Genomic DNA, 6966 nt, shown 5'->3' with positions numbered 1-6966 from the left:
AAACAGATGAGGCTCAATGGTACTTCTGGATGGAAATGATACAATCCTAAATATCCAGGCAAGAAGGAAGCAGAATTATAGTGTTAGCTCTGGGGTTTAATAAGGGGAAATTATGGCACATGAGTAGTATTGTGGAATGTTATAAACCTGATTCTAGAGTGTTTTGAGACAGGAAGTCATGACAAAGTTCTAAGAGTGCTGTGGCTGATGTGATAATCTAGTCTATTGGCTAGGGTTAGGGAAGAAAACAGAGGCCTGTCTGGATGTCAGTGAGCACCTCTGCGGGGAGGGGAGGGAAAACTTGCTAACAAAGGATACTTCTTTCTTAGTCATCAATTATTGGCTGGTTGCATGAGGTCTTCCCCTTCTCTCTCTCTCATACACTATGTGGAAGAAATTAAACTTTACATTGTGTTTGGTATTAGAATTTACAGACTTAGTTTGAGTTTATTGGCAACTATACCATACAATTGTAGGGAGGAAATCTAACAGAACTCCCCCCCTTTACAAGTTAATATACCTTTTATACTTTATATTGTGAAAACAGATATGATTTAAACAAAGCATTCTTGAAAAGAAAGTCAGGGGTAAATCATAACAGTTGCTTGCTTAGCAACATGTTTTGTTTTGAGAACTGTTATCACCTTTTTGTTTTTAGGAAAGGAAGAACATTCTTTTTAAAAGAACTGTGCATGGAGTCATAATAAGCAGAAGAGTTTTTCTTATTTTAAAACATTTTAAAATACAAAGCAAGACCATTTTTTTTTCACTCTCTTTTCTTAGGCATGTTAGAGGCCTTAGTAGAGATCCACTTCAACATTCCCTTTTTTTTTTTGGTATGGAAGGCCCAACATACTAGATATTAAAGCCATTAATCTTTTGACTTTTAACTTTTTTTTCTTCTTTACTGTTAGCTATTTTAATATACATGTTATACACTTTTTTTGTTGCATAGAGGTTGACAAGCTATTTTGCATTTGCTTAGCAGCACAATTTAAGCAGCAACGTATGAGCATAAGCACTAGGCATATTTCAATAAAAACAACAAACAATATTAACAAACCAGGAACGATAGAAAAGGAAAAACATTTTGATGAACCTGCCAGGGAGGGAGTGATCTTCTTAACCTGTTTTGAAGCATAGTCTGATTTATAAAAATTTTTTTAGCTGGTGAGTTTTTAAGTGTATATAAGATGATTCAACTGGAAAAACTGAGAATCACCCAAGTTACGACTAACCAACCCCACTTTGGGAACCAGGAACTAGGTAGAGGCCTTTTTTCTGTCCCGGAGGGCATAGTGGTATCGTTGGGGCACATCCTCTTTGCTTTATAGTGGCAAATCCTTTTTGCCAGTAGGCACTTGGCTCACTACTGTCTTGTGCTTTACTGCTGGCAGGCGCTAGGCTCACTACCAGTCTGTGGAGGCTGATTACAAAATTGAAACGGAGGAGATTCTGGGTCTAACGGGGCTGATGTTTTTTTTACTGCGTGAAGCATGAATTCACGTGGGGAGTCCTTGACACTTTATTGCAGTATTGGTGGTCAAGAGTACCTGGAATGGGCCTTTTCAGTGAGGTTCCAGTGATGATTTTCGTTGATGGACTTTTATATGGACCCAATCTCCAGGCAGGATAGAATGGCACGGCTTATCCTTTTATTTGCGGAGAGCTGCGTGTACCTGTGAATGAAAATTCCTAACACACTTTATTAGTGCCTTACAATAGTTCAGAATAAAGGTGGGAGGCAACAGGTGGTGAGGCAGGGAGCCTCATGGGCTTTCCATTAAGATTTTATGTGGGCTAAGCCCAGTCTTTCGGTTGGCAGTAGATTTTATACTTATTAGGGCTATGGGAAGTGCATCTGGCCATTTCAGGTGAGTCTTAGCACAAATTTTGGCTAGTTTATTTTTCAGAATGCCATTTTGGAGTTTCACTTGGCCTGAGGCCTGTGGATGGTATGGGCAATGAAAGTTCTGTTGAATCTGCAAGTCTTTGTAGACTTCTTTTATTATTTGCCCAGTAAAATGAGTTCCTCTATCGGAGTTTATGGATAAAGGAATACCAAACCTTGGAATAAAATCTGAGCAATTTTTTGTTTACAGTGGTGGTGTTGGTTTTTGCACATGGGTAGGCTTCTACCCATCCAGAAAACATACATACAATAACAAGAACATATTTACAAGAGCAACGTTTTTGCATTTGAATAAAATCTATTTGTAAATTTACAAACAGTCCTCAAGGTGGGGGATGCGCAGTCTGTTTTGTCTTTACAGATTTTCCCATATTATGGGCTTGACAAATTGGGCAGGCATAATAGCACTGCTGAGCTACAGATGGAAAGGTTGGAGCAAACCAATCAAGCTTAACAGCTTCTATCATCCCCCCTTTGCTCACATGTGCCATGCCATGATGCAGGCGAGCAAGGTAGGGAAGGAGGACCATTGGGGCAACCAGATGGCTGTCTGGGGAGCGCCAAAAATGGTCAGGGTCTAACAAACACCCAGCCAGTCTCCATGAACATTTTTTTTGGTTCTGGAGCCTGATCTTGGAAGAGGGCAACGTCATGAAGACTTGCCAATGGAGACTGAGCAATTGGAATGGACAAAAACACAGGCGTGGCCTGAGGAGTGGAGATAGCTGCAGCTTTGGCAGCTGAGTCTGCCAGAGCATTCCCACATGTAACATTATTATAAGGTTTCTGGTAGGCTTGGCATTTAATAATAGCAATAACAGAAGGCAATTGTAATGCATTTAGCAAGGCTTCTACACATGGACCATTACTGATTTTGGTACCTCCCAACGTGAGGAAGCCTCTTTGCTTTTAAAGTTGACCATAATTATGTACAATACCAAAAGCATAGCGAGAATCAGTAAAAATATTAACAGAGGCACCAGAGGCTAAGGTACAAGCCCTTGTGAGGGCCACAAGCTTGGCAACTTGAGCTGAATGCACATCAGGCAGGGGATGGCTTTCTATGACATTATATTGGGAACATACTGCATATTTTGCATCAAGGGAACCTTTTGGGCTTCTGTGACATGATTCATCAACACAGAATACTAGCTCTGGGTTTTGCAGGGGGGTATCTTTTAGATCAGTGCGGGGCATGGTTAAGTGAGCAGTGACAGTAATGCAATCATGGGGTTTACCATCTGAAGGGGTAGGTAACAAAGAAGCAGGATTTAAAACAGGGCATTTAGTTAGTGTGACATTTTCAGCAAGATCTCATATTTAGTCAATTTAGCATTTGAAAGGTGTTGGATTTTAGCCTTTTGCAAAAGGGCTGCCACAGTGTGTGGGCCAGCAACAGTGAGTGGAGAGCCTAATACAAGGGTACAGGGAAGTTTAACAGTGATAGCCGCTGCAGCTACAGCCTGAAGGCAGGGAGTGAAAACCACTGGCAACTGGGTCAAGAGCAGAACTATAATAAGCAATGGGACGATGCTTGCCTCCATGCTTCTGAGTGAGCACAGCAAGTGCAAATCCATCTTTTTCATGACAAAAAAGGGGAAAAAAGGCTTAGTGTAATTAGGAAGGCCTAAGGCAGGAGCTTGTGATAAGGCTTAATAGAAACAAAAGTGGCTTCAGCCTCTGAGGTCCAGGGTAAAGGTTCAGCGGTATTAACAAGAGTCAGGTTTTGTAGTGGCTTGACTATAGAAGCATAGCCCAGTATCCACTGACAGCAGTAGCCAGCCATACCTAGAAAGGTACGCATTTGGGGGACAGTGGTTGGCTTAGGGACTTTAAGAATGGCTTTTATTGTGGAGGAAGAAAGCAGTTGTTCTCCAGCAGAAATATTATGACCCAAATAGTGGACATGGGGAAGACAAAGTTGTAGCTTTTTTTTAGATGCCTTTTAGGGCAAGAGAGGTGAGGAGACTTAAGGAATCAGCTTTACAGGCTTCAAGGGAGGTAAATGCTAAAAGCAAATCATTTACGTACTGCACAAGCACAGAACCCCATTTAAATACTATGTTATCTAAGTCTTTCTTTAGTATTTGAGAAAAGAGAGAAGGGGATTTGGTATAACCTTGGGGCAATCGAGTCCAGGTGTACTGGAGTCCTTGATAGGTAAATGCAAAGAGAAACTGGCTATCAGGGTGCGTAGGGATGGAGAAAAATGCAGAGCACAAATCAATGACAGTGAAATAACATGCGTCAGGAGGGATACAGGACAAGATAATAGCTGGGTTTGGTACAACAGGAAAAGTAGGTAAAACTACAGAATTTACTGCATGGAGATCTTGTACAAAGCGATAGGTATTCTTTCCAGGTTTCCTTACAGGAAGAATAGGCATATTACAAGGGCTTTTAGTTGGAACAATGATACCTTGCTTTAAAAAGGGCAGTTATAACAGGGCATATCCCATTTTTGGCTTCTGGAAGTAAAGGGTATTGAGCAACCTTAGGTAAAGGTTTAGCTGGATTTAATTTGATTTTTATAGGCTGGGCAGTATGGATTTGCCCTACTTTATTAGCGTGCTGAGACCAAAGAGATGGAGGCACAGCCTGTATGATTTCTTTTTGCAACACAGAAAGATCAGAAAACTCCGGTGCAGGTGGAGACTTATCTAAATCAGCGAGCACTGCCAGCTTATTAATACCGGGAACTTTCAGATAAACCCCATTAGGAGAACAGTAAATAGTACAGCCAAGTTTACAAAGCAAATCTCTTTCTAACAAATTAACGGAACAGGGACTTAGGAGAAAGGCATGTTGAACTGAAATAGGACCTAGAGAAACCTGTAGGGGTTGGGACACAGGATGAGGAACTATTTGATTTGAAATTCCTACAGCATTTATAACATCAGAGGATAGGGGAATTGTAGAAAATTCTTCTACTTGCCAAGCAGAATGGCTTGCACCTGTGTCTACTAAACATTTTGTAGAGATGCCATTTATTACGCAGGAAACGAAGGGGTTTTCTTGATTAAGCAAGAGAGGTGGGGCTGTGATGACGTTACTATTCCTCAGACTGTCCTAACAGGAGGCTCTTTGATTCGGGACAGAGAATTGAGTGGGAGGAGGTGGCAGCAGGTTAAGTGTCATCTCCGGCTGTCCAGGCCAATGAGGACAGTGGGCCTTCCAGTGCCTTGGTTGACCACAATAGTGACAACTGTCACTAATTTGGGACTGAAACCCCCCCGTCTCATCCCACGACCACGTCCCCTGCCTTTAAATTGTCCCTGAAGGAAGAACCCTCTGCCTCTAAAAGTCTGCATTTGTAATGACATTAACTTAGTTTTTGTAATTTCCTTTTTCTTTTCTTGACAGGTTGTACAATGATTAGCAATGGTGACCAGTTCTGCCAGTGTCTTAGTTTGCCAGCCTACAGCAATTGTACGCAGTTGTTCCTGGACTTTAGGAACGAGTTCTTGAACGAAAGTAGCAGCAGCTGCTTTTGGGGCAGTTTTAGCTGCTTTCTCAATACCTGAATGTCTTTTGAATACTAGTTTTAAGCAATCCATGTAATCCGCTGGGGATTCTCCTTTATTTTGCTTGCAATTATTTATTTTTGCCCAGTCAGTTTTTCTAGGACAAATCTTAAGTATGGCCTCAAGACGACGTCCTTGGGCACTTACTAAGCGACCATCTCTTCCGGGATCTTGAGCAGGCCATTTAGCCTGCTTGGTGAGGCGATCACAAACTTCAGAGGGCAGAATATTTCTTATTAATTAGTTTAAATTTGCCCAGGTCGGCTCATAACAATTGATTACAGTCCCTAATTTATCTTTAAACTTCTGGGGTTCTTCCCGGATGTTGGGGAACTGCTTAACAAGGTTTAGGAGATTTCCTGGAGTCCAGGGGGCATGAACTGTGACTGTACATTCCCCATTTGGTCCCTGCCCTGGGAGTTGACGTAAGGGCATCTGAAGAGCCTTTTTAGGTTTTGAAGAAGGGACTGGACCATACTGGGTGCCAGACCTTAAATAAGAGGAGGCTGAGGCTTCAGGAACCAGCCACCCGGATTCCAGGGGGCAGATGATGATGGTTGGGTGATAGGTTCCTGGGGTGAGCTTTTCTCACCGGAAGAGTCTATTTGGTCACTTTGGATTTCTTTGGATTTAGATTGTGCCTGGGACTGGTATGTGCCTGGGGTTGGCGTGCTAATGAAATCAATTATGTCTTCCACAGATTCATTCTCAGTCAATTGTGGATAAAGCGGTGTTGGTGCTGATGGTGCTGTTGTTATTGATGGGGGATCCCCTGTTGGTGCACTTTTCTGTTTAATTTTTTATCTGAGATTTCAGTTTGTCTTGGGAGTCCTTAAGGCTCTAAACATGAGATTTTTGACATCATTTGGACGCTCCCTTATACCAATCAAAAATTGAATCCCACTGAGTCTGTGGTGTTTTACTGCCTTTTTGACTCAAGGGCTCCATGGAGATGAATGATTTTACTTAAATCAAATGTTCCCTCCAGGGGAAACTGGAAACTAGAGTCATCTTTGGTATACCTATTCCATTTGTTTAAAAACTTACAACTTTTATGGCCATAGTGTGTGTACATGTACAATGCTGGAGTCCCTTTTGGCAGAGCCGGTACATCTTTAGATCCTCCGCTCCCCATTTCTTTAACTCAATTCACATAGGTTTTTTACACAGGAATGGCTTATTGAGGGTGTCCGGTCAGGTTGTGAGATTTGCTAGTGGCACAGAAATGCTGTGGCTAATGTCCAAAGACAAAAATCCACAGAAATAATGGTACACAATGCAGTTGCTCATGCTTAGACACGGCTCATTTATGAGGGTGGGGGAAAAGGTAAACCTGTCCACTGGGTCACAGGGTTTCAGCTGGGCCCCCTTGCATTTAAAACTGCCCTTCCGGTCAGCCTTGGGGCAGATGAACCCAACCTTAGTCCCAGACCTGGTCAGTGGCTTATTGTCCAAGGGTGGCGCTGCGCTGGTCACTTCCCTCCGTGCTGACTCCTCCGCCCCTCTTGGTAAAGGACCGTCCCCGAGGTG

This window comes from Gavialis gangeticus, unplaced genomic scaffold (genome assembly GCF_001723915.1).
Source record: "Gavialis gangeticus isolate Ggan-Ray unplaced genomic scaffold, GavGan_comp1, whole genome shotgun sequence".
In the NCBI taxonomy this organism is placed as follows: Eukaryota; Metazoa; Chordata; order Crocodylia; family Gavialidae; genus Gavialis; species Gavialis gangeticus.
The sequence above is the reverse complement of the archived record's forward strand: the minus strand, read 5'-3'. Positions refer to the sequence as shown.